The following is a 14,724-nucleotide window of genomic DNA, read 5'->3' on the forward strand; positions in this document are numbered from 1 at the left end:
TTCCACCCCCACCCTCGTAGACCGTGCATCCTCCCTCATACCTGTCCCCCACCCAGACCTTAGCGGAGAGAAGTTTATGGAGGAGGCGCAGCTGATGCATGTGGGAGTGTAGGAGTGGAACACCGGATACTACCCGAATACTACTGCCTACCAGAACAACCTCATGTTTTGTGCCTATTGATGGACTTATACTTATGTATTCTACCTCTGCTTTTGGCTTTTAGCCATACTTTATCACTGCACTGGACCATTGTGCCTTACTCAGTTTTATTGTTTACTAATGTAAGACAGAATGCAGGGCTAGTAACTGTAGTAGCAAGGCGTATACGAGATCAGCTTGCACGTAGATGCCCCATGAATAGGTGGCCTTGGAGGGTGCTAACACCCCCGCCCTGCATCTCTGAGCCGACGAGTCTTATCTCCTGTGCTAGAAAGGAGCATTGTGTGTATGTAGAATAAGCTGCTAAGTTTCGTTTCTCTTGCCAGTATCTTTTCAGTATTATGACGTGTGTACGTACTGAGAACTACAATTATGCACTGTATGAACTACAACTGTTTACTGCGCATGCCAAATGTGACGTGTAAGGGGCCTAGTGCGCAGGCCCAGTAGGGAAGTATAAATGTAAGTGTCAGGTGATTTGCGACACACAGTGTCCTGAGACTACTCGGTACTGTTCACTTGCTAGCAATAAAGTTGCCTTGTTTGGAACCAAATTTGGCCTTTTGTCTTCTGATTTACTAGCCTGTTTCATTGGCAAGCCAGCCAGGAGTGTTATCAAAAGGGAAATCGGATTATATTCTTCCCCTCCCCCACTGCGGTCGGATCGGGTCATCGATCCCCTTCCGAGAAGGTGGTGAGTGGCCACCGCTGATTTCAGCGTCCATCTCCCGGAGGAGGGCCGATCAACTCCGCCCGACTGTAGAGGGGGCTGTGTGGTTCCGGCAAGGCACCTTTTTCCTATTTCAGAGAGAAGCGTACGACGGCGCGGCCTGCGACCCCGGCGGACAGGCGAGTATACTCTACGTAGTGACCGGCCCAGTAAGGACCGAAGAAGAGGCGTGATCACCCTCTTTTAGCCAGTGACTAATACGGACTATTGGTATAAGACTAGGTCCCGAAACTCACTAGGCTCCGACGACGAAACCGAGCGGCGAACGGGAGGGTTTCTTGTGGCGTATGAAAGTGTGTGAATGGGCTTGCAGTTCCAGGCCGGGCGACCGCGATCTGGTCAGGCCGAGTGTTGAACCTTTTGTGTCTGGTGGAACGAGACCCCTTACTCCTCCACCACCCCTTTCCCCCTTTGTCCGTCACCTGTCCTTTGGCACTCAGGTTAGGATGGGCGGGGGTGGGTCCACACCGTTAGATTTAATGACGAAACACTTTAGCGAAGTGTTCGATCAAGATAAATGTAGCAGGGCCGGGATGATACAGCGATGTCAATTTATGTGGCCAGGGCTAGGGATTGCTGAATGGCCCCCGGGAGGGTCATTTGAGTATGAAAAGGTGGCGGCGGTCATGAATATTGTCATAGTTGAAGGGAACCCAGGCTGCCCCGAGGACATTCCATACATCCAAGCGTGGTTGGATGTGGTCCGGGATCCGCCGGCTTGGGCCCAACGGAAGGTAGAGAAAGCCGCCCTCATGGTGGTGAAGCAGAGGAAGGGCCGGAAAACTAAACTTAAAGCCCTGCCGACCTATGCCTTCGCTCTCCAAAGCCCGGCAACCGCTGCCGTTCAGAAGGCCGCAGGGACCGCCCCTATACGGCCGACCGCCCCTAGCGTAGAGGCCACTGAGACCACGCCCCCTGCTACCATTGTTAAGGCAGAAACCACGCCCAGTACTACCAACACACTTTCTAGAATGAAAACCCCGAAGGAAACCCGAGGGAAAGTTCAGGGTTTGCCCGAAAAGAAGCCCCCAAAGGCCCCGATACTTGCTACGACGGAAGCATACGAAGACGATATTGCGCCACCGCCATATGCCCCTATGTACCCCGGCTTCGCGGGCCTAGCAGAGGGCCCGGATAACGCCGGAGCCTCCGGGTCAGAGTCGGAGGCCGAAGAGATTCCCCGACCAGCCTCACCTGAACCAACGGGCCACGCGACTACCCGGAAGAGCACACGGGGGGTGAAGAACATTACCCGGTTTCCCCAATTAAGTCCACAGAAGGCCATCCCTCCCGGCCGTAAAGGGGGGCCCATCAATATATACCCAGTCCGACTATCTACCACTTTTACCCCAAACCCGACAGAAGAAGGGGGTCAGCCCATTGAATCAACAGTTTATAGCCACGTGCCCTTCTCCAGTGCCGACTTGTACAATTGGAAATTGCATGGGCCATCTTACAACCAGAAGCCCGAGCAGTTGGTAGAATTAGTGGAAGGCATTATATACAGCTATAATCCTACGTGGGGAGACCTTAGACAACTAAGCGCCCATATTCTGACCACGGAAGAACGCCGTCTCTTACAACAGAATATGGAGCAAGCTGTTCGGGATGCGAACCCGACTCATGCTAACTTACAGAATCTAATAGAAACGGAGGCGCCCCTCGCTGCCCCTGCGTGGGATTACCGGACCGTTGAAGGCCAGGCCTTTATCCGCCGGTATCAGCAGGCGTACCTGGCAGCCTTGAAGAAGGGGAAGCAGAAGGTTACAAATATGGGGAAAATCCATAGTGTAGTCCAACTGAAGGACGAGAGCCCGGGGGACTTCCTTGAACGACTTATGGAGGCATTCAGAAGGCACAGTCCAATAAACCCTGAAGATCCCAAGAACCTCCCAACCGTGGTTATGAGTTTTGTTAGTCAGTCAGCACCGGATATACGAAGAAAGCTGCAGAGAACGGAGGGGTTTGAAGGGATGAGCATCAGCCAACTGAAAGCTATAGCTGATCGCGTATTCGGATATCGCGACCAAGAAGAGAAGACGGAGGCCCGGAAGGAATCGACCAGACGGATGCGGGAGAAGGCGGATGTGTTGGCCACGGTACTGGAAGAGCGCCTGAGGTCTAGACCAAAGGGGAGGGGCAAAAGGACAAGAGGAACACGGTCCCCCATAGGACGTAACCAGTGTGCAAATTGTTGGCAAGAAGGGCACTGGTGGGCTGACTGCCCAGAGGAGATACGGGACCGCCTGAGAGAGGAGGAACCATGGGACCGCCCGAGAGAGGAGGGGACTAACGACCGCACAGGGGGCCCCAGACGAGGCCGGGGCCGAGGCCGAGGAGGTCGAGGATGGGATGACCAAAGGGAATGGCAGATGGCTGTTTACGCTACCCGGGACAGTACCGCATGAAGAGACCGGGAGGGCAGAGTCCCCACTGACCCTCTGGTGGAAATTCGGGTGGGGACGCAGTTAATGAGAGCTTTACTAGACACGGGGCCCAACGATCTGTAATCACCACTGCCATAGCCCCGGCCACAAAAGAAACCATACCAATTGTGGGGGCCTCCGGGAAGTCCCTTGCGGCGCCCCTCCTCAAGGAACGCCAAGTTCAGATCGGAGGGACGATGGTGTCTCATCAGTTCATACACATACCCGGATGCCCAGTCCCCTTGATTGGTCGAGACCTACTCTGTAAGCTCCAGGCCACCTTGAAGTTCAAGACCACGGGGGAGGTGGAAGCTAGCTTTGAAGATCGGCCAGTAACACTTGTCTGCCCAGTGAGAGAAGAATGGAGACTACACGCCCTCCCAACTGTAGGGGCCGGCGACTGTCGGTATGACCAGAACACCCCTTTTGCCCAGCAGAGGCGGGCCCTAATGGATGAAGTGCCTAATGTATGGGCAGAAGTGAACTCAGGCGGACTGGCCGTAAATGCTATCCCCATATGGATTGAACTCAAACCAAATGCCCAAGTCGTCAACCAAGGACAATACCATATCCCTTATGCGGCCCGGCATAGTATGCAAATTCACTTACACAAACTTCTTCAACAGGGGGTCCTTAAACCGATCAGATCCGCGTGGAACACCCCATTACTGCCCGTTAAGAAGCCAGGCACATCAGAATACAGACCCGTCCAGGACCTGAGGAAAGTCAACAACCAGGTAGCCGACATAGTTGCCCTCGTACCGAACCCTTACTCCATTCTAGCCCAAGTGCCAGCCCACAGCAAGTGGTATAGTGTCATTGATCTGAAGGACGCCTTCTTCTCCATCCCCCTTGCTGCCGACAGCCAGAAGTTGTTTGCCTTCACGTGGGAAGACTTACAGACTGGAAATAAACAGCAACTCACATGGACCCGGCTCCCCCAGGGGTTCAAGAATTCACCCACCCTCTTTGGTGACCAACTTGCCCAGGACCTGAAAACGTACCAGGACGAATACGGGCCGGTCGTCCAATACGTGGATGACTTATTAGTGGCCCGTGAAACGTACACGGACTGTGCAGAAGCTACCCTTTACCTCTTGAAAACCCTGGAAGCCCAGGGGTACCGGGCCAGTCGCAAAAAGGCCCAGATATGCGAGATCGAAGTCGAGTATCTGGGGTTTCGCCTCCGAGAAGGAACCCGAAGGCTCGGTACCCCCCGAACCCAAGCCATTCGCAACCAACCCACTCCTGCGAATAAGAAGGAATTGCGGGCACTCCTCGGAGCCGCTGGATACTGCCGGATCTGGGTCATTAACTTCGCTGTCCTGACCCAAGACTTGTACGCCAAACTGAAAGGACCTGAACTCGAGGGCCAAAATCTCCAGTGGGAGAAACACGAACTGAAAGCCCTTCAGGACCTCAAGGAGGCCCTTGTGGCCCCACCAGCGCTCGGACTGCCAGACGTGACTAAGCCGTTCCACTTGTTCATCGACGAAAAGAAGGGATTGGCACTTGGAGTCCTCACCCAACTGGTCGGCACCTGGCAACGCCCTGTAGCATATCTCTCCAAGGGAATGGACAACGTAGCACGAGGATGGCCGGGCTGTCTCCGAAGCATTGCGGCGGCCTGTCTGCTGATACACGAGGCCAATAAACTCACGTTTGGCCAAACACTTTTTGTGACCACACCCCACGCCATCCGCGGCCTACTCGAGAGTCACGGACCCAGATGGATGACCAACTCCCGATTGGTTAAATACCAAGCCCTCCTGTGCGAAAATCCGGAGGTGCGGATCCTGGACACAACTAACCTCAATCCCGCCACTCTCCTTCCAGCCCCTGAACCACCATTCCACGACTGTGAGGAGGTAATGGCCACTGTGCATTCTAGCAGACCTGACCTCAAGGACCAACCCTGGCAAGGGGGCATTACCCTGTTCACCGATGGAAGCAGCCAAGTAATAGAGGGAAGTCGAAGAGCTGGCTATGCTGTTGTATCTGAGGATCACGTGATCGAGGCTATGGCCCTGCCGCCCGGAACATCAGCCCAGAAGGCGGAGCTGATCGCCCTCACCAAAGCCCTCCTGTGGGCTGAAGGAAAAGTTGTTAACATCTACACCGACTCCAAATACGCCTTCCTCACCCTCCAGGTGCATGGAGCCCTGTACAAGGAGAGGGGATTTCTGACAGCTGAGGGAAAAGGACTCGCAAATGCCACCGAGATTTGCCAACTACTCGAGTCAGTCTGGAAGCCAAAGAAAGTAGCTGTGATGCATTGCAGGGCCCACACCGGCCGGACGGACCCTATCGCCCGTGGTAACCAACGGGCGGATGATGCCGCAAAAAGGGCAAGTCAGCTCCCTTACTCATCTCATCCTTCTGACCCCGTACTCGTCGTCCAGCTCCCCGCAGAGACCCCTATCTACACCCCCCAAGAAACGGAGTGGGCCCGACAAGAGGGCCTGGAGTCACGCAATGGATGGTGGATACTACAGGACGGGCGCATATGGATACCCGAAGCCCTGGCCTGGGCAGTGACCAAAGAGGCTCATGATCGCACCCACCTGGGCAGGGACGCTCTGGGGCGCCTACTTGAGAAGACCTACTACATCAACAAACTGTCTTTGTGGACCAAAAACGCTTCCAGTCAATGTGTAACTTGTGCCCGGAATAACCCCCGAACAGGACCCAGTCCTGCGCCAGGACACGTGCTCCGGGGCACTAGCCCTTTTCACGTTTGCCAGATTGACTTCACGCATATGCCCCCGGCCCGGGGCTACAAAGCCATCCTAGTCGCAGTGTGTACGTACACCGGATGGATTGAAGCCCAGCCCACTAGAACGGAAATGGCTAAAGAAGTCACCTCCCTACTGATTCATCATATCCTACCCAGATACGGTCTCCCCAAGCAGATAAACTCCGACAACGGGCCAGCCTTTGCCAGTGAAGTAACTCAACAGCTCAGTACAAGACTGGGCCTCGATTGGAAGTTGCATTGTGCCTGGAGACCCCAGAGCAGTGGAATAGTGGAGAGAGCTAACCGATCCTTGAAGAACCAGCTAGCCAAGCTATGTCAAGAAGCCAAAGCCAAATGGCCCGACCTGCTTCCACTGGCCTTGCTACATCTCAGGTGTACCCCCAAGGCTACCGGCCTTACCCCTTACGAGATGATGTACGCTAGGCCACCGCCACTACCCTCTTTCCCCGACTCCCTGCAGATACAGGGCGAGAATTCCTTAGTGAGACAGATGAAAGCCTTACACGAGGTAGTGCAGAACATCCAGCAATACACTGAGAGAGTAGCTCCCCTGGTTTTTACCAGTCCTATACACCGGTTCAGGGTAGGAGAGGAGGTGTGGGTGAAAGAGTGGGATGACTCTGACTGTCTGAAACCCAAATGGAAAGGGCCCTCCCTTGTTCTCCTAACGACCCCAACCGCTGTTAAAATTGCAGGAAACCCAGTGTGGATACATTGGACCCGATTGAAGCCTGCTGCTCCTACTAGCAGCGCCCCGAAGCGTTGGACTGCGCATCAACATCCTGACGCTCCACTACGGCTGACCCTAAGAAAGACGTGAACCGACAGATTCATGCCTGCCTCGCAACAGGAGCTCAGCTTTTGGACCCACTGCGTCTTTGGCTCTGTGTTCATTGCAGCCTTCATCGTGGGCCTCATTGTCTTCTTGCTGCAAAGGCTCGGATACCTCCCACCATATATATAATGCTGAGCCTACTCCTCCTCCTTTGCTCAGTCCCGAGCTATCCTACCACCCTGAGCCAGAATTGTACTGAATGCTTGCGCCTGGTGCGCCATCGTATAGAGGGAGGATATCACCTAGTTACCACCCTCATCCACCAGACGCAGCCGCCGGAAGGTAATTGCAAGCTCCTTCCGGCGTGCGCCATCATCACCCCGGATGGCCTCCAACAGTTCCACAGATGTCTCCAAGGCAACCTCACTGTCTGCCATAGTCCCACCAAGCCGAGATACTACAATGTCACCCTCAGTGTAGGACTCCCTGCGTATGTGGCCGGGCCCCCGGGAGTTGAAGGTGATGGCATTCTGTATTACGTCAATTCTACTCGCATCCTTGCTGGCGGTATCCCAACTGTGGCTACACTCACCTTCGACGTTTGCGCCGCCATGGACAAACACCCTTGGTCCCGTAAGTGTGGAAGCCAAAGTTGGCGTCAGGCATATGTGAACGACCACAAGTATGTCTGCCCCTTCAGTCCAGATATGAGATGCTGCTCCCCTTGGGTTTGGCTCCCCTGTGCCGGCGACACTCGAGCCTCGGGCTGGGAACGAGTATGCGCTTATACGGGAGGAGGATATGCCGGATGCACCGGCCTGGGCGAATTTCGTCGAGGTTCTGGTAACTATGTGTCCCTGGACTGGCCCATCCGAGGCCACGACATGCCCTGGAGAGGAACGTGGGGCCTTGGCATTGACGGCGGAGGGATGGATCCGCTGACGTATATTACCATATATCAAAGCCTTGAAACAAAGCCTCCCACGCACTACCAGACTACTGTCGTTGGGTACCAAGAGGTATTCGATGAAATCGCTCGCGCGGAAGAGGCAGCGACTAAGTTCCCCATCTCCACAGAAGCGCGGAATATGTTCCTCAACCTGGCCGAAAACATCGCCTTCTCCCTGGGAATTACCAACTGTTTCGTCTGTGGAGGCACGGATATGGGTGAGCAATGGCCTTGGGAAGCGAAGGAGGTCCGCCAGCAAACATGGGATGCGCTCAACACTACTAACATTACCTTTCCCCAGCGCCCGAAGCCGTACGAATGGGCCCTGAGAACCAATATCATCGGTACCCTCTGCGCTAGTCGAGCGCCATCGAAGCGTTATTCTGTACCCGTGGGAGATTCCGCTTGCACGGGGGTCCTTCAGTTTAACGGCAGTCGACATACCTGGTGGCAGACGGACCGCCTGCCCGCCCCGGAGCCCATCTGGACTGAACCCACCTTGAACGCAACGTGGACACACGGAGGGAATGCCTCCCTTAAATGGGTAGCCCCGGAGGGCTACTACTATATTTGCGGGCGCAGGGCCTATGAACAGCTCCCGGCCCGCTGGTACGGTACCTGTCTCTTAGGCACCGTCCGACCTAGTTTCTTCCTTCTGCCCCTGCGAGTCGGCGAGACGTTGGGCATCCCCCTGTACGTGGAAAAGGGGCCTGATAGCATTGCCAGACGTAAACGGTCTCTTCTAAGCACCAAACCTAAAGTCCAAATTGGAGACTGGAAAGACAACGAGTGGCCGCCAGAACGTATCATTCATTACTATGGACCGGCCACCTGGGCTGAAGATGGCACATACGGGTACCGTACTCCTGTCTACATGCTGAATCGCATTATCCGCTTGCAGGCAGTGCTCGAGATCCTTACCAACGATTCGGCACTTGCCCTCAACATTTTAGCCCGACAGAACACTAAGCTCATTACCGCAGTTTACCAAAATCGCTTGGCTCTCGACTACCTCTTAGCCCAGGAAGGCGGGGTGTGTGGCAAGTTTAACCTCAGTAATTGCTGCTTACAGATTGATGACCAAAGCCAAGTCATCAGCGAGATAACTGACCGTATGGTCAAATTAGCCCACGTCCCCGTCCAAACCTGGAACAGCGCTTGGGATTGGACTTCCTCCCTTACCAGCTGGTTGCCATCTTCCGGGAGCCTGCAAGGCCTCCTGGTCATGGGTGGCCTATTTCTGCTGTCCTGCCTACTAATTCCTTTGTCTCTTCCCTTAGTTTTCAGGTGTCTCCGCTCCACCATGGAAAGTATCGCTGACCGCCGGGCTGCTGCCCAACTTATGGCTCTCCAGGTGTATTCCCCCATTCCCCAGGCTGACGAAGAAGAACCTTGTGGCTGACGTGGACTTCTGTCCTCCCGAATCAGTTTATGAGCCAATACCCTTGTGCCAGCATAAGACCGGCTACAAAGGGGGGGGGATTCCACTAGGGGCCCTCCGTCTCAACCCCGGCGAAGTAACCAGCGGCTGCACAAAGGCTTAGGGCTCCTTGTGACCTCCTTGCTAATACTTCTTGTCTCTCCTTTCTGTTTTAGGGTTCTGGAAATGATACTCTCCATCAGAATGACTGTCTAGTATCAAAAGGGGGGAATTGTAGGAGTGGAACACCGGATACTACCCGAATACTACTGCCTACCAGAACAACCTCATGTTTTGTGCCTATTGATGGACTTATACTTATGTATTCTACCTCTGCTTTTGGCTTTTAGCCATACTTTATCACTGCACTGGACCATTGTGCCTTACTCAGTTTTATTGTTTACTAATGTAAGACAGAATGCAGGGCTAGTAACTGTAGTAGCAAGGCGTATACGAGATCAGCTTGCACGTAGATGCCCCATGAATAGGTGGCCTTGGAGGGTGCTAACACCCCCGCCCTGCATCTCTGAGCCGACGAGTCTTATCTCCTGTGCTAGAAAGGAGCATTGTGTGTATGTAGAATAAGCTGCTAAGTTTCGTTTCTCTTGCCAGTATCTTTTCAGTATTATGACGTGTGTACGTACTGAGAACTACAATTATGCACTGTATGAACTACAACTGTTTACTGCGCATGCCAAATGTGACGTGTAAGGGGCCTAGTGCGCAGGCCCAGTAGGGAAGTATAAATGTAAGTGTCAGGTGATTTGCGACACACAGTGTCCTGAGACTACTCGGTACTGTTCACTTGCTAGCAATAAAGTTGCCTTGTTTGGAACCAAATTTGGCCTTTTGTCTTCTGATTTACTAGCCTGTTTCAGGAGGGGAAACACTTGAGCACCTTTCCCAGGTGATCGAGTATGTCTCCTCCCACATAGGCCCAGCTGTGCCGCACCCATGACCTCTCCTACCCAGGGCTCCTGTCTCCGCCTCCTGCCCCCCCAATCCATACTCCCACCCAGACTCCCACCTCGCATTCCCTTTAAAAAAACCTCATCCCCCTGTATATATTCCCCCCCATTCCACCATTGTATATATTCCCCCCATCCTGTTTTTTTAAAGTAAAATTTTGGTTAAAAATGTTCAGAACATGTGTTCTTTTTGTGATCCAAAGGTAAGCCGTTGTTGAAGTAGCAAGGAAATTGGTTACAATTTCGGTGGCTAAGGTAATGGGGGGGCGGGGGAGTATATGGTTTTCAAAGTATTGAAAAAAGTCTGCATCTTCAGGAAACAGGAGTGACGTTGGCTGTGTGGGTGCATGCATATGATCAGGGCCGGTCTTAGCAAGTGCGGGGCCCTATGCAGACCAATTTGGTGGGGCCCATCCTAGCCCCGCCCCACCCTAGCTCCGCCCCCACCCTAGCTCCAGCTTTGTGTAAATGGAACTGCAGACCATGACATGGATTTTGAGATGTCACAAGTATTGTGATATACCTACCAACTGACTTTTTGGGAGGGCTTTTTGCCCATGAATATGAAGGATACTAGATTTATCAAGAAGAGCTGTAGCCTGGATAGCTGTTCTGCATAAATTATGAACAACATGAATGGGACTATGATTTCCACATTAACAGCATGGCTACACAACTGTTTAACTAACGGAGTTTTTCCATCCCATTACTATTATTGTTTTAACTCCTACTCCTAAAAACCCCAAGGAAAATTTGCTAATTACTGTCCAATTTCATCTATTTCCTTATTGGTGAAAATAATGGCAGGGTATATTGTTAAATTGCTTGATCTGGAAAAATTATAGTACAGAAAATAGTTGCACAGGGTAAATCTTTATTAAGTCTAGATCAAAATGCGATTGTTATACAATGCAATCTATCCCATGCGTTCAATTTAGTCGACCACAGGATTTTATTATTTAGGTTAAATGAATTAAGTATCACTGTCTGGTAGCATATTATCTTGGTTCCATGGTTTTATTATCCACCTTATAGAAAAGCTAATAATCATCATACTTGGCTTGCCTTTGAATGGCAGTGCAGGAGGCAGTGGCACAAACTTGCTCCAGCTGACCAGCTCCACTTCACTTTATTTTAAGTCGACTCGCACTCGCACCAGCGATGGCGATGGCTCACCTATGACCAGGCTCCAGCTTTTCCCTTCCCGCTCAGTGACTCCCGCCTGCCCTCGCGGAAACAGGAAATACCTCATCAGAAGGAAGGCGGGACATTGAGCGGGAAGTGAAAAGCTGGGGTGAGCCGTCGCTGCAATTCTGACTGTCGGGGGCCGGGGCCGTCACTGCAAGCCTGCAACTGTCTGTCAGGGTCCAGGCCGTCGCTCCTACTGTCTGTTGGGGCCGTCGCTGCAACTGTCGGGGTCCTGGGAGGCGGGAGCTGACGGCGGGCTCAGCGGTGGGTGGGCACCGGACCGGTGGCGGAAGCAGAGCAGCCGAGCGAGATCAAATCATGATGCGGTCTGAGCGGGAGTCGGTCGGAGAGGCAGAGTTGAGGCGCGCCGTGCAGGACCCCCTTAAGCGCGGGGCCCTATGCGGCCGCCTTGGTCGCCTCTGCCTAAGACCGGCCCTGCATATGATGTGGCAATACAGGTTGCGTCAAAGAAGACTGGAAAGGTTTTGCATCATAAAAAAGCCCCATGCAGCAACCACACACCGTAGAAACCTGAGTATGCTACTTGTGCGTTTGTCTTACATGTGTCTCACTGCAACCTGGGAAATGGATGGTGGATTCTAACTGGCGCAACTGGACTTTGAAGATGAGCTGAAGCAAGCTGACAAGCTAAGGCGACTTGCGCTGTCACCCCCTGCCCACTCCCAGCCCCATCCTCATGTGTTCTATCCTTGGGTGTCCTTGGAAGACATGTCTGATAGGAAAGTTGTGGATGATTACCAGGTCATCCAGCCAGGGCCGTGCTGACACGGTAAGCCAGGTAAGCAATGCAGGGGGGCGCCGACCTCTAGAGGGCGCCACTCACTTGCAAAATCTTTTACCTGAAGTTGTGATTCTCCTCTCTCCCCTGCCCTTCCCGCATCAGGAAGTGAAGGTAGCCCAGCAGTGCTGAGACAGACACGCTGCTCTGCTAAACCTGCTTCAAAGAGTACAACCAGCAGCTATTTATGGCCTTGGTGTGTGAACAACATTCAAATTAAAGAGAACAGGTTTGGAGGCAGGTGTGCAAGTGAAACTGGGGAGAAATAAAAAATAAATAGTGTAATTGTTATCTGTAAGTGGTTCAAAGTTTTTGTTTTTTGAGCATGTACACTGAGAGGAGGGCATGACTGCAATGATGTGTACATAATTATCATAATTGGCTGAGGTTCAAAGAGGAAGTTTAGCTGACGTATAGTGTAGAATAGCTGGTAAGTAAAAATCTGATTGCTTTATTTGTGTGTTTGTTTTTATATAAAACTAGTAAAAAAGGCACGTTTCTGACACAAATGAAACGGGCGCTAGCAAGGTTTTCCTCGGAGTGTGTATGTTTGGGAGAGTGTATGTGAGAGTGACTGTTTGAGAGTCAGAGTGAAAGTGTGAGTCCAATCCATGCTCCTCTGTCACCTGGCCCCTCCATTCATCCCTATCCAGCAATTCCCCTCTCTGCCTGAGGCCTGCCCTGCAATCCATATCCATCCATGCCCATCTGTCCCCTCCATTCATCCCTATCCAGCAATTCCCCTCTCCCTGAGTCCTGCCCTTCCAATCCATGCCCATCCATGCTCCTCTGTCACCTGGTCCCTCCATTTTTCCCTATCCAGCATTTCCCCTCTCTGCCTGAGGCCTGCCCTGCAATCCATATCCATCCATGCCCATCTGTCCCCTCCATTCATCCCTATCCAGCAATTCCCCTCTCCCTGAGTCCTGCCCTTCCAATCCATGCCCATCCATGCTCATCTGTCACCTGGCCCCTCCATTTTTCCCTATCCAGCATTTCCCCTCTCTGCCTGAGGCCTGCTCTGCAATCCATATCCATCCATGCCCATCTGTCCCCTCCATTCATCCCTATCCAGCAATTCCCCTCTCCCTGAGTCCTGCCCTTCCAATCCATGCCCATCCATGCTCCTCTGTCACCTGGTCCCTCCATTTTTCCCTATCCAGCATTTCCCCTCTCTGCCTGAGGCCTGCCCTGCAATCCATATCCATCCATGTCCATCTGTCCCCTCCATTCATCCCTATCCAGCAATTCCCCTCTCCCTGAGTCCTGCCCTTCCAATCCATGCCCATCCATGCTCATCTGTCACCTGGCCCCTCCATTTTTCCCTATCCAGCATTTCCCCTCTCTGCCTGAGGCCTGCCCTGCAATCCATATCCATCCATGCTCCTCTGTCCCCTGCCGCCTCCATTCATCCTTTTCCAGCAAGTCCCCTCTCTCCCTTCCATGACCCCCCCCCTCGCATCCATGCTCCTCTCTCTCCCATGTGCCAGCCTGGGCCGGCCTCTCCCCCCCCCCCCCCCCCGCTCGCATCCATGCTGTGGTTGGCCACCCTCTTCTCTCCCCCCAACATGCGTTTTTTTTTTCTTCCACCCCCTCCCGCGAACCTGTCGATTCCCCCCCCCCCCCCCCCCCCGCCGGAACGCCAAAAACTGCCGCCGCCGTTGTTATACTACCTTCCCTTCCCGTAGGTTGTTGAATCATCTTAGAAAGTTTAACTCCGTGCGTCTGACGTCAGACGCACGGAGTTAAACTTTCTAAGATGATTCAACAACCTACGGGAAGGGAAGGTAGTATAACAACGGCGGCGGCAGTTTTCGGCGTTCCGGCGGGGGGGGATCGACAGGTTCGCGGGAGGGGGTGGGTTTCGAGGGGGCCATAGCGCGGGGGGGGGGGGTGACAGCTGATTCCGAGGCAGTAGGAGGAGTAGGGAAACACGCGCAGCGTGTTTCCCTACTCCTCCCCTTGCCTTGCAATCAGCTGTTTTGACGTCAGTGACGTCAGTGCGTGTCTGCCTCACAGACCACCTCCAGCCAAGGAGCCACGGTCCCAAGCACAGAACGTTGGAGGTGAGAATTATTATATAGGACATTCTGCTTGGATAGGGAGAGTTTGTGATATTTGAAAATACATTTTGCTTTAATGAAATTGCTAAACTTTAGAGTCAGAGACTTATCAATGAGGGATACATACAGTGGAAAGGAAGCCCTGGAAACAGAGTTAAGAGGACAGATACCAGCAACAGAATCAGATACTGGGCCAGCATGATCAGAAAAAGAAAGTCACCAGCCAACAAAGGTAGAAAAAAATAGTTTTATTTTCATTTTAGTGTTTGGAATATGTCCACTTTGAGAATTTACATCTGCTATCTTATTTTGCAATGTATAGCAGTCTCCAAGAGACTGGGCTCCCAGTGAGCCAGGGAGGTCAGACTGTGTAAATTGTGTAAATGAGATGAAGAGACCCCCCCCCCCCCCCCCCACTGTAACAAAGACAGGAACATGCATAATCAAAGCTTAGGTCTCTGCAGTTACAAGGGCTGGCCATTCCTAAT

This window comes from Microcaecilia unicolor, chromosome 4, assembly GCF_901765095.1.
Source record: "Microcaecilia unicolor chromosome 4, aMicUni1.1, whole genome shotgun sequence".
NCBI lineage: Eukaryota > Metazoa > Chordata > Amphibia > Gymnophiona > Siphonopidae > Microcaecilia > Microcaecilia unicolor.